At 52.4% G+C, this 16,037-nt stretch overlaps 2 long non-coding RNA genes across 5 annotated transcripts; one reads left to right on the top strand and one right to left on the bottom strand.

The window, feature by feature from the left end:
* Positions 1-1,359: 1,359 nt before the first annotated feature.
* LOC123385872 lies at positions 1,360-6,194 on the bottom strand. Its single transcript, XR_006599040.1, has 2 exons — positions 5,644-6,194; positions 1,360-4,535 (listed from the first exon to the last, which is right to left on the bottom strand). It is a non-coding gene; the product is annotated as an uncharacterized LOC123385872 (long non-coding RNA).
* LOC109500601 lies at positions 1,663-11,278 on the top strand. 4 transcript variants are annotated; one of them, XR_002158250.3, is made up of 3 exons: positions 6,066-6,221; positions 9,348-9,807; positions 10,186-11,278. It is a non-coding gene; the product is annotated as an uncharacterized LOC109500601 (long non-coding RNA). The 4 variants fall into 4 exon arrangements; XR_006599038.1 differs by lacking the exon at positions 6,066-6,221 and adding an exon at positions 1,663-3,023 and having other exon boundaries at positions 9,348-11,278; XR_006599039.1 differs by lacking the exon at positions 6,066-6,221 and adding an exon at positions 1,663-3,074 and having other exon boundaries at positions 9,348-11,278.
* Positions 11,279-16,037: the final 4,759 nt, after the last annotated feature.

The following is a 16,037-nucleotide window of genomic DNA, read 5'->3' as shown; positions in this document are numbered from 1 at the left end:
CGACTTCAGCTCAGGTCATGATCTCACAGCTCGTGAGTTCAAGCCCCACTTTGGGCTCTGTGCTGACAGCTCGGAGCCTGGAGCCTGCTTCGGATCCTGCTTCCCCTCCTCTGCTCATGCTCTGTCCCCCTCTGTCTCAAAAATAAATAAACATTACAAAAAAATTAAAAAGAAATAAAAAAGAGACCCTGTCCTGGTCTGAGCGCTGAGAGAGGAGCGCGGACACCTGGGTCCTGGTCCAGGACCTGTTTCGGACCCTCTGCGTTACGACTTGGAAAAGTCATTTCATACTCTTGAGTTTGTATTTTTCATTGGGCGAAAAAAGAAGACGGTTGTCAGAAAAGCAAAATCCAAGATGTGGTCAGGTCAAAGGCAAGATGATTCTGTAACATACCAAGGGGCCGAGGCCCCTTTGGGAAAACCAGTGTTTCTCCCCTCTCCCACCCCCACACTTCCTCTCTGGATTTGTTGAGCCACTGAGGAACCCAGGAGGCTGGAGGAAGGAAGAAGGGTGCTCCTGAACTCAGGAATGGAGAAAGGAGTTGGGGAAAGTGGGGGTGGCGATGCCTCAGCCCCAGGGGAGGGAGTGACCCAGGCCCAGGGCTTTGGGTGGGACAGACTGCTTCAATGTCCCATTTGAGCCTCAAAGCGACCCTGCAAAGTACTGTTATCACCATGTGAAGCCCTTTCAAGGCTGAGACACGGGAAGGGACTTACCCGAGGCCACACAGCTGGAGGAGCCAAGTCTTCCAGTCGGTTTTACCTGATTCCAAATTCCAGGTCCTTCTAGAAGGACTACGGAAGCCCTCTGGAAGCCCTGCGCAGAGGTTAGGGCTCCTGGGTTTGTGCACAGCCCCCACGCTCTCCTGCTCCCTCTTATGTCAGCAGCATGGTGACCGCAAAAGTCCCCGCCAGGAGCTAACGTTGATCTGAAACTGCCATCCGTGGAAAGCCTTTGAGGAAAGCTCCGGGCAGAGACATTTTCCCTTATGCAGGGGCAAGGGCAGGACTTAAGGGCTGCCTTCTGTGGGGCAAAAAACCAGATTGCTGGTTGATGACAGCCAGAGGCAGGGGCCCCAGGAAATAGGTGGGGTGGTCTGGGCCCCTCCACAGGGGAAGACTGAGGCTCAGAACTCCTTGCCCGGACTTGCTGCTGGGACTCCAGAGGCCGCCCCTTATCGCCCCTTCCTTCCCACCTCCCCCTGGAGCCCCCACGACATTCTTCAACACCCCTTTAAAAATTACGGGTGCGGCAGAGGTGGGGGCAGCTCCTGCAACAGATAAGAGGTAACTGCCTGCCTTTGACTCCTCTTGATGTGAAAATGGGATTGGAATGACTCACTCTGGTTGAAAGGTTAGTTGAAGGTTATTACAGGAAAATTGTTATTCATACATTTTTTCTGCACGGGGCCGGATAGCCTGAAAGATTAAATTCACAGAGTGCATAATGACCCATCAGGGCGGACAATGGTAGGGGCGTCCCCGGGGAGGGGAGATAACGGAACAGAGACTTCTCTGAATAATTCATGCTCCAGCAGAGGCGGCACTAACAGAGATTAACGGGAGGCCTTTCATTAGAAAGGAGAGTAGTGGGTGTGTTTCTCGGCGGCCAGGGCAGCGCCAGCCCCGTTTGCTGTGACTTCAGTCAGTGTGTGTCCCCACACCTTGGGGGCCGCGAGAAGGGGGGCAGGTAGGATAATGAGCATCGTCGCTGTCGTTGTGCGGTCTGGGCTTCCTGGCCTCATCCTGAGTCTTGTGGCTCCCAAGCAGCAGAGGCCAGATTCATCTGTGGGGCTCTGCATTTTTTTTAGATGACGATACGGTGATGGGAAATAGCCATCTCCCGAGAGCGCGGGGACAGACGTCTTGCTCCTGTGCCATCCGAACCTCTGAGCGCAACCTCGCGTGGGCACGGAGCTGGAAGAGGGACTGGAGGCCGTTTGGGAATGAGCGGGCAGGACGAGAATGTTGTCCCTCGGGGAACACCCCAAATCACGGCTGTGACCCTCAGTGCGGGTGTAACCTTGGGCAAGTCGAGACCGTCGCTTTTTAGAGCAGGTGAATCCCATTCTGTCTCCCAGGCCAAGGCCGATGTGCAGGGACCTCTGTTGGGCGGCTGGCAGGAGGCCTGATGCAGGGAGAGAAGGGAGGGGCCCGGGAGCCGTCTCGCAGCCTCTATGGAGCCTGCTTGGCACATCCAGCGGCCCTCTTGGGCCTCCTCTGCTCTGCCGTCTGGAGCCCGGGGCCCGCTCCAGGTAGCTGTCCCCTCGGAGGAGGCCTGGGGCACAGCCTTCTGCCGGGACCTCTTCTCTCCCAAACCCCAGTGGCAGGGCAGAAAGGATCAGGCCACCGTCTCCTGGGATCCGACCAGACACGGTGTCTGTGACTGCTTACCCGAGGCCACACCCCCTTTGCTTCCGGGCGTCCAGTGTCCTCGCTGTCCCCACACAGGGGAACCCACAGCCACACCGACTTTACCAGAAGCCTCACGGCCTTGCTTCCCCACACTGAGGCCCAAGGATGGCACCTGTGCCCGAGTCAGTGAGGTGCATCAGGAAGGGCCTCCGGGCCACGTACCCATCTCGCTGTGGCCCGAGAGGAAAAGGAGAGAGAAATCCACGCCACTCAGTATAGTGGAAATGCCAGAACACCAAAGACAAAGGGGGATCTCCTTGGGAGGGTTCTAGAACCCGGATTCTAGATCCTGCGCTCTAGAATCAGCTCTAACCCTCGTAAACTATGGCGCTGAGCTGTCGTTTCGCCCCCGTCTGTAAAAGAATGCCAGACGGCAGCTGCCATGGGTAACCTCGCGGCGGTGAACGTAAGAGCCAACAACACCGAGCCCTGCACCTGCTGCTTTGTTTATCACCAGCTGCATGTCAAGCCCTGCGTTAAACACTTCCCACGGCTGATCTCTAATCCCTACAGCAGCCCCAAGAGGGAGACAGCATAATTCCCCATTTGACGCAGGAGGAAACAGAGACCCAGAGCGGTTAAGCAACTTGGCCGAGATCACACAGCTGGTAGGTGGGAACGCCGGATTCGAGACCGCGTTGTATCTCGTTCTAAAAAAGGTAGATCTCCTTCTTCTCTAAGGGTGCTGGGGGGCGGGGGGGTAAGGCCCTCCACCATTTCTGCTCGGTACGGAAAGGCGTTCTCAGGGCAGAGGGGCAGGAAGGAAGCTGCTGATGCAAACGCGGGGCATTCGTGCATCCATCCACCCGTTTGCCCCCTCTCTGGAGAGGCCTACTCCCTGCCCGCCCTCGGCCGGGCGCCGGTCACCGAGGACTGCATCCCATGTAGGCCCATGGTCACGACCTTCCGTGCAGGAGGCAGACACAGGTACTGGCGCTCTCCCTCCCTGACCCGTAAACTCCAGAGTGGCGGAAGAGAGACCAGAGAGGGTGAAGGGAACGCACCCAAAGGCCGCGCTGGGGACTCAAACGAAAGGAATTCTGACCGCCTTCGTTCTTTGAGTCTCAGGCGGAAGCCTGGAAGCCCAAGTGTGCTCGTGGGTCGGCACAGCTTCCCGGCTGGCAGGGATCTAGGCGGCTGGAAGGGATCCTCACCTCCTGGACGAGGCCGCGGAGACCCTGGTAGGGGACTCGCGCAACGTGACACGGTTAATAAACCACCACGGCTCAATCCCAGCTCTCCTGACGGCCCGTCTTAGCGAGTGGGCTTCTGCTGTGCCCGCCGTCGCCAGCCTCGTCCGCAGGTACGAGCTATCGGCCGACTTTCCCTTTAGGGCTTGACGAGGTTTCTCCTGCCTTCTAAATGCGGTCCGTTGTTGCCCTCGGTTTATGGAAGCTTATCTTAAGTGCATACGGTCTCCGGCAGGTAACCGGACCGCGGGGCCGTCATCTGCAGTTGGTGTTCGAGATAAAACAGCTGTTGTGTTAAATCCTAATTAAATCCTAACTCAAGCAATTAACTTAGCCCCCGAATGCTCATGATTTGAGTTCTAGGGATTCAGACTACTCGTTTCTCCCGCACGCCCCTCCCTTCTTTCCACCCCTACATAATGAGCAGCTTCTTTACGTCGGCCACTGAGCGGGCACGTCTAGAGAGCCAAAGGCAATCACAGTCCTGCGGCCATATCTACCTCGGTAGAGACAATAAGCAGGCCAGGGGGCTTCTCCCCGCCGCTACGACGGGAGCAGACTTGGGAGATGTCCTTGGCCACACCGCAGCTCTTCTGAGCCCCCCTCCGATTCGGCGCCTTAGCAGGTGCAAGGGGACTTGGCGGGTCATACGATGCCTCACCTGACTTTACGCACGATTCCCTGCAAAATCCTCCCAGGTAGCTGCAGAGAGGTAACACGTCGAGCAATTCATAAAGCGGAAACGAAAGCCTTGGCAGGTCGACTCTTGCCAACCCACCCCTACCTTCCTGTCACGTGCAGCCGGGCCCAGGGAGAAGATCGCCCGTGCTTTGAAGGGAAAATTCTACTCAGATGTCCTCTCTGTTTCTCAAAATGAAGGAATCAAAAATAAAGCCCATCCACATGCCATATGGGATCCTGGAGTGTGTCCTAGAACAAATAGAGGTCATTAGTGGATATGCACACACACGCGGACACACACACACACACACACACACAATCACAACCAAGTGCGAAGGTCTGCCCACTGTCCGATTCTTCTGCAGTTCCCCAGCGTGTCCCCTTTTCTTGACGTCCACAGCTTTGCCTCAGTCCTTTGCTATATCTCATCTCAACTATCACTTTTGCTTTCTAAATAGCTCCCTTCCTCCAGCCCATTCCCTTCCAAGCCACCCTCCACCCTGCCGAAAAGCGCAAAGTACTGCCCATGTATTGCCAATGCCTGTTGGGTACATCCCAAGTTCCTCCATCGGGAATCCAAAACTTTCTGTAATTTACAGAAATAAACAGCCTATTTATATTCCGTCGTGGAGATGGTCTCCACTCGTCCTCCGAGGTGTGATCTTATTGGGTCTGAGCGTTACAGGAAGGCATGCGGATACAGAGACTTAGAAAACTTTATTGCGCTCGCAGTGGGCACCATATCCAGCTTCAAGAGGTAACTTTGGGGAAAGTTTCATACAGCTTACGACCCAGGCTTCTAATGAGTGCCTGTAAAACTGGTGAAATCAATAATATCCATGGGTTGTGTCAAGGTCGGGTTCCTGCTGGTGATACCATACTGTAGGGGTGCAGGATGTTACCCCTGGGGAAACTGGGTGAAGGGTTTAAAGATCTCCCCATATCCCTTCTTTTTTAAAGTTTTTATTTAAATTCCAGTCACTTAAAGTACAGTGTAATATTAGTTTCGGGGGTACAGCAAAATGATTCAGCACTTTCATACATCACCCGGTGCTCATCCAACAAGTGCTCTCCTCAATCCCCATCACCTATTTCTCCCCTCCCCCCACCCCGCCCGTATTATTTCTGACAACGACACGTATACGCACAATTGTCTTAAAAAGTTCAGGAAAAAAAACAAAACAAGCAAACGAAACAAAATCTTCCCCGCTGACACCTTTCCCCCCACAATTCCCTATTCCTCCCTCCTTTCCTTTTGTCCCATCATTATAGCCCACCAGATCCCCTCACAGAAGGGGAGGCTATTTTCAGGAGAGATCAGAGGAAAAGAGCCTATGAAGGTAACATTAACCCGAACCTTGGAGGTTCATTATCAGAAGATCCATTTGCTAATTCCACGGGCGTCTGAGCTCTTCGCGTCTGGTGGCGGGTGGCCAAGGGCCCATGCGCACTGGAAGCACCACCAGATGGGTTCTTGGGAGTCCCAACATCTTGGCACCAAAGCTATTTCTTGGCCCTGCATGTGCCTCTTCAGTGTCCGACATAAAACACGAAATGAATGCTCATGGTGGTTGGATATTGTTCTGGGCACACAGCCCTTCCTTTGGAGGAACCATCCCTGCCACACACCGCGTGGTCCAAGAGGCGCCCCAGTATGGCGCCCTGGCCCCTCCCACACCACGAGGGTAAACTCTGACCTGGGGCGAGCCCTGGGTATCCTGATTGGTTCAGAGGTGTGCATGTGATCCAACCTAGGCCAATCAGAATCTTGCAAGGACTTGCCTGCTGCAGTTGCTTTCTGCCCGGAGCCTGCATGTCAGGGAAATGTGAAGTTGGGGTTCCTGGAGTTCATCCTTTCTGACCGCACAGAAGAAGGCCCTCGGTAGGAGTGACTGGACCCACACATGAGGGTTATCATCTGGGAGAAGAAGGAAGGTAAAAAGAGAGCCCTTATTAAGGCTCTTGATTTCTTCTGGATCCGGCCATGACCCTCTAAAGCCTTCCCGGTAACAATGTGCCATTGTATCGATCACAAGTTGTTGTTGTTGTTGTTTTAATTTTTTAAATGTTTTTATTTATTTATTTTTTTCAACGTTTATTTTATTTTTGGGACAGAGAGAGACAGAGCATGAACGGGGGAGGGGCAGAGAGAGAGGGAGACACAGAATCGGAAACAGGCTCCAGGCTCCGAGCCATCAGCCCAGAGCCCGACGCGGGGCTCGAACTCCCGGACCGCGAGATCGTGACCTGGCTGAAGTCGGACTTTAACCGACTGCGCCACCCAGGCGCCCCTGTTTTTATTTATTTTTGAAGGAGAGAGAGAGAGAGACAGAGCATGGGCGGGGGAGGAGCAGAGAGAAAGGAAGGCACAGAATCCGAAGCAGGCTCCGGGCTCTGAGCCGTCAGCACAGAGCCGGATGTAGGGCTCGAACCCACAAGCTGTGAGATCATGATCTGAGCCGAAGCTGGACGCTCAACCGACTGAGCCACCCAGGCGCCCCACAAGTTCGTTTTGATCACATGTGACTCAGACAGTTTTGACTTCTACAATACCCTAATTAAATAATTCCTTCGGAGCCGGTGAAGGAAAGGCGAAAGAGTCCAGCTCTCCTAAACTTTTTAGGCCAAGGGTTATGTAGATGTCCAGAAATGGAAATGCAGGATGCTAGGGAACCGTAAATGCCTCTCCTGGAGAACGAAGAAGAGGGAGACACTTTCTAGGGCAGGCGGCAAACAACCACTAAATCCTGACTTCTGCTCGTTAAGCTTTTTCTAAATAATTCAGCAGGAATAGGACTAAATGTTCCCCGGTGTTTTTCTTTAGTTAGAAAATTGTGTGTTTGTTTTGTAATGCAACTTTTTGGATACCTTTCTTAACTCACGTTGAACTGCCCCAACATGTCTACAGCCATTTGGTCCAAAGTGACTTACCCTCTACTTTATGTTACTTTATTCTTATTTTCCCACTTCCGGTCACGTCCCTGCAGCAAATTAGGTGGTGTCACGGCATCTCACTCATGAATTTCCAGACCTTCCATCATCTGACAGGAGCTTTGGAGAATGCGGCTGCTTAGACGGGCCCCTAACTTCAGCTAGACCCATCAAAACCGTTGCCCGGGACTTGGGGATCTTATCCATGAGGCGCGTGGGTGAGACCCTCTTCACGTGGACGCACCTTCACCACGTGACCCGGTTCCTGGGACTCGGGGTGGTGCGTCACCGTGCGGACCAGAGGGGTAGAGGGTGGCGCTAAGGGCAAGAGGAAAATGAAGGCGGGAGATGGAAGGACAGCATTTCTTGTTCTGATCGGCTTCCGAGGTCAGGGAGCCTGCTTTCCCTTGGCTTCTGTTAGAGATCGTGTGCCCCGCAAATAAACCTCCCCGTTTCCCCTGTTAAGTCAAATCCAGGTGGTTGCTGCCCCCTTGCAATGGAAGGATCCTCTCTAAGCCATGCAGGTTCTTGCCCGGCCGTAAAATGCTTCCTCCACCCCTCTCTTCCTTGTCCTTCCCCCTCCTCAATCACATGTGTGATCACTGACGCATGTATATTACGCAGAATATCAAATATAGGTCAATGGATGTCACCATGGTAAAACAAGCAAAGGAAAAGCTCACACTCCTCAATGCTTGTTAGTAAAAGGATCCAACAATGCGCTCCTCCCCCCTGCTGGTGGGGGGGGGGTCACCGGGGTCAGCCCAGGCTTTGGCGTGTGAACTTCTTGTTCCCACCAAATCCGTCAGCTGAAGTGAGAAGGTTTTATTGAGGCGGACATGTGTCAGCCTGGGTTTGAAACAAAGACACGCTGCCAGCCTGTACCATCACAAAAGCGGGGCTGTGTGAGACATCTTTGCTAAGGCAGTGATTTTTTTTTTTTTTCTCTATTGCCAGGCACCATTTTGGAAAGTTGCTATGGGAGGTTGGTCTGCACTTGAACGACGTCTGAGACACATTCAAGGCTAATGCTTTTGAAAAACAAAGCGCCTGAAAGGTTTCAGGACGGGGAGGTGGTGAAATCAAATGACCCATTGAGGCTAAATTACCAGCCTCACAGAGCGTTTTTTAGAACTACCATTCTGCCTCGGCCTGGGGCCACCACTCATTCGCTTGCTCTTCCAATTAATTATTGTGTTTTAACACTATCTCCAAAGATAATTGCCTGTCAGTGAATCAGTATGTAACACCTCGGGGTGAACGATGTTCTTGCACTCCGTCTGTCAGTGCTAATAAACACGGGGCGGGGGAGAACCCACCTGCTTTCCTGAGCATCCCGTCCTTCTCCTGAGTCACCTCCCTCGCTCACTCGCCTCCCCCCGCCGCCTTCCCCCCCCAGCCCAGCACTGGGGGTGGGTGAACTGGGAGAGAAACACACAAGCTCCATGGCGGAAGAGTGCCTGATCACAGCCCTGATTCCGAGGATGGCTTCTTTCCAATAGATCCGCCCTTGTTAATTTAATTCCGAGAGCCACAGAATAGATGGCAAAGGAGAGAGGGGTGTGTGTGTGTGTGTGTGTGTGTGTGTGTGTGTGTTTAACCACCCATCCCATCACCTACCAAAAGAAAAGGTATAGATCAATAGGCTTTGTAATTACAGAGTTGGTTAAAAAAAAGAGGAAGAAGAAGAAGAAAAAACTTTCAAAATAAATCCAGGTCGGAGGGGTCTTTTATATTCTTTAAAGCAAAACAGAGGAGTGACGGAACGTTAGCATCGAAACTCTTTCGCTTCAAAGCCCGCTGCATTAAATATTTCAATAGGGGAAAGACAAAATTCCCCATTTCAAATTAAATTGAACCCACTCGGTGAATGTATGAGCATCATACGGAGTAAGTGTCAATTAAAGTGATAAGTAGTGGGTCTGGCACCGAGTTCTGGATTGTTCTGAGGCCTGCTTCCCCGGCGTGGCCGTTCAGTGCTTTGGGGTAAATTGAAACTGATCCACCAAGTGTGACCGGTGATTCTTCTGAGAAACAGATTCTCGTCCAACACCTCTGAGTTAATTGGCATTTTATTCTCATTTAAATCTCTGTCACAACCTTTTACTTTATTTTATTTTTGTATTTCAGAGGAAACTACCATTCCAGTGCCTTCCCCGCAGCGTTCAGGAAGCTCAGAACAAATTAGGGGGTGCCCTACCATTTCACCCACGGATCACAGAGCCCTCCAGCTTCTGTCGGGACTTGGGGGGTTCAAGTTTCCTGCCAATTGCACTTTCGGTCACAGAACGGAGAGGAAATGGAATCATTAACGGCATTGGAATTTTTCTCCGAAGCCCATTTGCTGCCTATCTCCTGGAACAGCTACCCTAGCACACAGGAGCTTCTCTGCCAGGAGAGGAGGAAGCCCTGAGATGGGAGAGGAAGAGTCTAGAATAAATGATAACAGGAATGCTGCCTAGGGTGTGCCCTCTGCCCTAGCTCCTCCCAGAATGAGCCCCCGGGATGCCCATCATGGAACCCCCTATTGCTGGCAAAGCAAAGCAAGTGGGCTGTTGGTCTCATCTTCTTAGGAAGCCCCCCCGCTCAGGTAAGTGCCTGGGTTCCGGGCCCTGATTTCCCTGGCTTCGTCTCCAGAGGGCATCAGTCCGTGCTTGGCTTCCCAGGGGGGGGTTCAGCCTCTTGCAGGGTCTTGGATAAGCAGTATGATTAGGGCCAGCGGGTTCCACACGCACCCCACCCACGCCGGTCCTCACCGAGTACCTCCTACTTCATATGGACTTTCAGACCCTCAGATAACCAAAGAGTGTCTCTCTAGGAACCGTTGGGTTATGGCTGCTGTTTCTACCTTCCTTGGCCACTCACGTTCCCACAAACACAAGCCCACACAGACGTTTTTACTCACGCTTAACCCCGTCTCTCATCCCCCCAAATGTCCTGGTCCCTTTGGGGCACCCAATTTCCCTAGCTTCATCAGTTCGTTGGTACACGAAAGACCTCAGTGCTCCATGGTGTTCGCTTCGATTGTTCTGGTTTACCACGTCGATGTAAGGACCTCCCCTCCAAGATGGCTGCCCCCAGGAAGTGTATTTCCGGGAATCCACAAGAAAGGCCTCGTGCAGGTTCTCCAGAAGCCTATCCTCTTGCCACTTGAAAACAATCGCCCATGACCACGGGGGCATCAGCTCTCGCCCTCCATCTCCACTGGGAATTACACCCCCACTCTGGCATCAGCTTTCCCTCACCCTTGCACGCTGCTCATGGACACCCATCGTGATGACTCCGCCTTCTTGTGGGACCCAGGCAGGGGAGAAATGCATGCTTCCTCCACTCTGCGGGCCACTGTGTCAACTGGGCTCCCAAACAGCCCCTGTGAAAACAGCTGCACCACACGACATGGGCCAGGGGCTGGGCCAGGGAGAGGGATCATGCTGTCTTCCTCCACGGCCGCTCAGCTCAGCTCCCGGCGTCTATGCGAAGACACCTTCCCAACGCGCTCTCCCCCGTACAACGCCCTCTCCCTGGGACGTTGCCAGCCCACCAAATCAGCAGATGGGGCGAGAGGCTGACCCCCCTGGGCCCAGCCCGAATCCTTGCTCAAAGTCCACACCATGTTTTGCAGTTCTCTTGGCCAGTGGATGACAGAAACTGGCATCGCCCTTGTATGATCTCATAGCCCCTCCAGAGTGCAGCATTCATGGGCTCTCAGCGGCATTGCCTTAGCGAGAGCCATAATTTCATTGGTTTGCATTCACTCATGAAGTTCTAATTTGTCTTTTTCTTTTCATGTCTTTGAGCTATTTGAGGGCAGAGCCCATGTCTTCAACAGTTTTGTACTCTGCCACGGAATGTGGCCATTCCCGGGCACGGAGGAGATACTCCGTGGCCACCAAGGACTGAACCAGGGTCAACACGGGACACTTGGGGCGAGATGGAACTTGACCCTGGAGGCCCCTCGAGGCCCTTCCCAAGGCTTACTTTTCTACATTTCGATTCTGGAAGAATCTATGGGAGAGGCGCCTAGAAAGGAATAAAGGTCTAATAAACACCATCATTTGGAACCCTTGGCCTGGAGTTGCTTGTTCACTAGGTGTGGGATGTGTAAGCAGAGGGGGGCGGGCATATGGACTGTCTTTCCAGCCGTGTCCCCCTAGAAATCCTTGTCACCTCCTCCTCCACATTTCCTGTGTCTCAGCTTCCCATATATAGGGCACATTACGTACCACATCTGATGAACAGTTTTCCAGTTTTCCAGGAGGCTGTGAGGCCTCCTTGGTTAGCTCCGTGCATCCCTACCTTCCTGACCTTGAGAGATGCCAACTTACGGGACACTGGGCCTGTGGGGGAGAGAGCAGTGGTACCCGGCCAAGGCAGGTGCCCTGAGACTTGGCAAAGGAACGGGATGGGCTGGGGGTGGGGGGGACTTATTTATAAGCATGACGAGGCATCACCTCAGAACCCCCACGAGTATCACAGGGCAGTGGGACATGTTCAGGGGCTGAGGGCCCTGCATTGGCAGATGGGGGCGACGAAGCAGGTCTGAGGTATAACTATCTGTGCGATCTTACTTGTCCCCCGGAAAGGTTTGGTTTATGGACTTAGCAGAAGCACTGTGGGAAGAAAGGCTCCTGGCAATCGAGTCTCACGGTTTTAAATACCAACTATATACTGATGACTCCCACATTTATATTTGCAGCTCAGACCTCTTTTCTGGACTTCGGTCTTCTATATCCAAACACCCACTCAAGATCTTGATTTAGATATCTAACAGGCATCTCAAAGCCAACAGACCCCAAATTCCTAATCTCCCCCTCCCCAAAACTCTCTCCACCCCCAGTTTTCGCCGGCTGAGCTGATGCTCCCTCCGCCCTCCTCTTGTTCAGCCAAAACCCTTGGGGGACGTCTTTGACTTCTGTCTTTCTTTCACGCCCTGCATCCCATAGTCAGCAAGCCTGCAGGTTCTGCCTTCAAATAGATCCGGATCCCAAACACTTCTCTCCCTTCTCCCAATACCGCGCTGCCGCCATCATTATTCCTCTCTGATGTCACAGAGGTTTCCTGGAGGGTCTTTCTGTTCCCGCCCTTCCTTCTCTACCATCTCGTCTTTACACAGACCCAGGAGACAAGGTAAGACAAGGTCAGTCAGGCCACGTCTCTCCTCTGCTCAAAACCCTGCAACGCCCCCCGCCCCCGCTGCATGCAGAGTCCAACACCAAATCGTTACAGTGGCCATCCAAGCCCTGTGCGATCTACTTTCTCTGCTCCGGCCTCTGTCTTCTTCTCACACCTCTGTCCCACCTGGCGTCAGCCACCTTGGCCTCCTTCCTGTCCTTGAGCACTCCAGCATGACTTCCCAGCCCTGCGCTAACATGTCACCCGTCCATGAGGCCACCCTCTGCCGCCCCTCCTCCCACAAGCTCTCGGTCCCCTTTCCGGGCTCTAGTTTTCATTTCCTTTTGGCCCCTACTGCTTTTTAAACAGGGGGCGCCTGGGTGGCGCAGTCGGTTAAGCGTCCGACTTCAGCCAGGTCACGATCTCGCGGTCCGTGAGTTCGAGCCCCGCATCAGGCTCTGGGCTGATGGCTCGGAGCCTGGAGCCTGTTTCCGATTCTGTGTCTCCCTCTCTCTCTGCCCCTCCCCTGTTCATGCTCTGTTTCTCTCTGTCCCAAAATAAATAAATAAATAAATAAATAAATAAATAAATAAATAAAATAAAAAACAAACAAACAAACAAAAAAACAAATTGTATAAGTTACGCATGGGTTATAGTTGTCATCTCTCTCCCTCCGTTAGAATGTAAATTCCACCAGGGCGTAAATCTTTGTGTTGTTGGCAGGAGGGCCTGGCGTGTAGGTTATGTGTGAGTAGGCACTCAGTGAATGTCGAAGCAGAGAGAGTTTGGGAGCACAGATCAGATAGGAAAGGAAGGCGCCGTGCCAAAGATGGAAATAATGATAGAAAACTAGTGGTTCTTGGAGTGAAAGGCACCAAGGGTTTGAAGGTCCAGTGTGAAGGTAAAAAGAAAGTTCTTTGAGAAAACCGAGATGAATAGAGTGGCCGTCTCAACGTCTTAATATTGAATCAAGACATTAAATAACAATAATGAAAACCCTACTGGTCTTAAAGTAGTTTCTTAGACAGTCCTATGCAGTCATTTCACCCTCTAATGATTCTACAAGATAGATTTAGCAAGCCCATTTTATAGTTAAGGAAACCGAGGCTCAGAGAGATGACCAGACTTGCCTAACTTTACATAACTGGGAAGTGACCCAGCCAGTGGGGCTACCTCACCTCCCTACTCATTGTGATGCCGGCCAGAAGAGGAGAGAGGATAATATTTCACCACTGGTTGAGCACACCGATCTGGAGTTATCACTCTTCAGAAATGTCCAGCTTGGAAGGGTTCCTTTAGAGACTGAGGTCATTCCAAGACATGCCAACACACATTCCTCTTTGCAGCCTGGCTCCCCACTCGAGCATGAAGACCTCATTCCCCGGATTGGTGCAGGAGAGAATCTTCTAGCAACGCCACCCTGGACCGTCCTCCCCCTCTACCTTCCCACCCGGAAATGCTGTCCCTTCCTCACACCTGGGCTGGCTAGTCCGCTTACCTTTCACACCCCCTCCCCTCTTCTAAGAGGATATAAAATCAATAGCGATCCGGAGACCGATTCTGGCATTTTAATCGAAACAATAGAATCGGAGGCCAAAGGGCTCTGTGTTGACAAGACAAAGACCACATTGAGGGCTGCAGGCAGCCAGCAGAATGGAGTTATGACTGTGTCCAGCTTAATGGCAGCCAGACACAAAAGAGGTTATTCACCCGAGCAAAGTTTTAAAAATTCTATAGTGTGCAATTTGGACCTCGCTGGAGTTGTTTTGTCTATTTCTGTGGATGCTGGCCTACCCCCTCCCTTGGCAAAGCCGACAGTGCCTCCATAACTCACTTGCAGATGTCCCACAGCGCTGTTCCACTTCTGGACTTTATGCTCGTTAGCAGACACAACTGGAAATTCTTGAGCTGTTGCAAAATGGGTCATTTGGAACCAAATTCCAGTCTCTGACTATGTTCATATGGTGGATTGTTGGAGCCCCCTTGGCTGAAAGAGATGTGAATGTTGTCATCAGGCCTCCAGCACTGAAAAGGCTCAGCTAGAGACAGGTGGCATGGTCTCAGGTCACCGCAGCTGGAGCAAGTCTTCAGGCAAGGCCAAGTTCGTCCTCCCATGAGAAACCGTGGCCCTGAGATGGGGGGGTCACAAAGCCATGATGGCAAACCCTCATGAGTACGCTCACAAAGCCCATCGCCAAAGCCTTCTTCGGCCCTCCCTGCAAATACTGTGATTGCCTTGGCCGTGACCCTGGGCTATTTTGTGGGAAGCAAAGGCCGTTACAGACCTTGACCTTCAGCTTTCGCTCGGTTCTGCGGGATGCTTTTTAGTTTTGCGTACTCGGCAACCTCGGTCGCTCATGCAACAAACGTGTACCGAGCACCTAGCACTCTTACCTTCGCTGAGTGCTGTCTCCACAAGAGTAATCGTTGCCCCTCGTAAAGTATTCACGGTGCGTGCAGCAGGCACTGGTCTCTTAGTTTTAGCCACAAAAGCTAATTAATCCTCCCCACAACCCCGGGAGTAGATGAGCTAGTGATAACATCTAAGAAAAGAAGTCTGAAAATCAATGAAAGCCAGATACTAAGTTCCCTGGCTCCCCAGGGGTTGCTTCCCCAACATCCGTAAGAAGTGAACTGTGAAGGTTCCAGGCATCGGCTTACCCTCCTCCTCCCTGAGACACCCCTGGTCTCTTCCCCACTCCCTCCTCGTCCTCTGGGACCAGACGTCCTTCCAGGGGGAGGAAACGTTCTCTTGTTCACAAGCTTGCCAGGTGTCACGGGGCCTGGACCGTCAGAGAGGTCGGTACGGGGCACCTGGGTGGCTCGGTCGGTTAAGCGTCTGGCTTTGGCTCGGGTCATGACCTCGCGGTCTGTGAGTTCGAGCCCCGCGTCGGGCTCCGCGCTGACAGCTCAGAACCCGGAGCCTGCTTCGGATGCTGTGTCTCCCTCTTTCTCTCTCTCTCTGCCCCTCCCCCACTCATGCTCTGTCTCTCTCTCACACAAATAAATAAACACTAAAAAAAAATTCCAAATGGTAAAGCCACAGCTATGCATGGCTACTGAAATTTAAATCGAAGTTCACTGTGAATATAATTAATAATTCGGTTCCTCACCTCCACTGTCTACACGTTAAGTGCTCAGGAGCCACAGGGGGTCAGTGATTCTTGGACAGAGATCCTTCGACGCAGAAAATTGTATTGGACGGCACTGCTCTGGGGAACCGTTTCTTGAATCGTCTTTGATTCACAGACCAGTGACAAATCTGATAAAAAGATATGTGTTTTTTCCCCAGGAAGGAAAGTGTGAATGCATTGAACTTGCACTCAGGCTTCCCGCGAACCCAGGTTAAGAACACTTGCTTTGAGTTCAAATCTTTCTTACAGTTCAAATAATCCCTTGGAGGAACAATGCATCAAGTGGTTATCAGTTGTCCATACCTGAGTGTGTGTGAGTTTATCAGATGCTGTGTGGAGCTCTCTCCATCTGATTTGAAGCAAGAGGAGGAGGTGAGAGCCCTAAGGTAACGGGGGAGGCAGAGAGAGACTTGAGGAGAGAGAGAGGGTATGTTGGCGCTGGAGACTCTTGTGTACCTGCAAGGATTCAGGGGACTGGTTTTTCCTGGACCATGCAGCTCACCACAAACGGGATCGTGGTGGCGGTCCCGCACGATGGAAGCACACAGTAGGCGCCTAATGCACAAAAATGGCC

The sequence above is a fragment of the Felis catus genome, chromosome B3, assembly GCF_018350175.1.
Source record: "Felis catus isolate Fca126 chromosome B3, F.catus_Fca126_mat1.0, whole genome shotgun sequence".
NCBI lineage: Eukaryota > Metazoa > Chordata > Mammalia > Carnivora > Felidae > Felis > Felis catus.
Note: the sequence above shows the minus strand (reverse complement) of the source record. Positions and strands in the feature narration are given on the sequence as shown.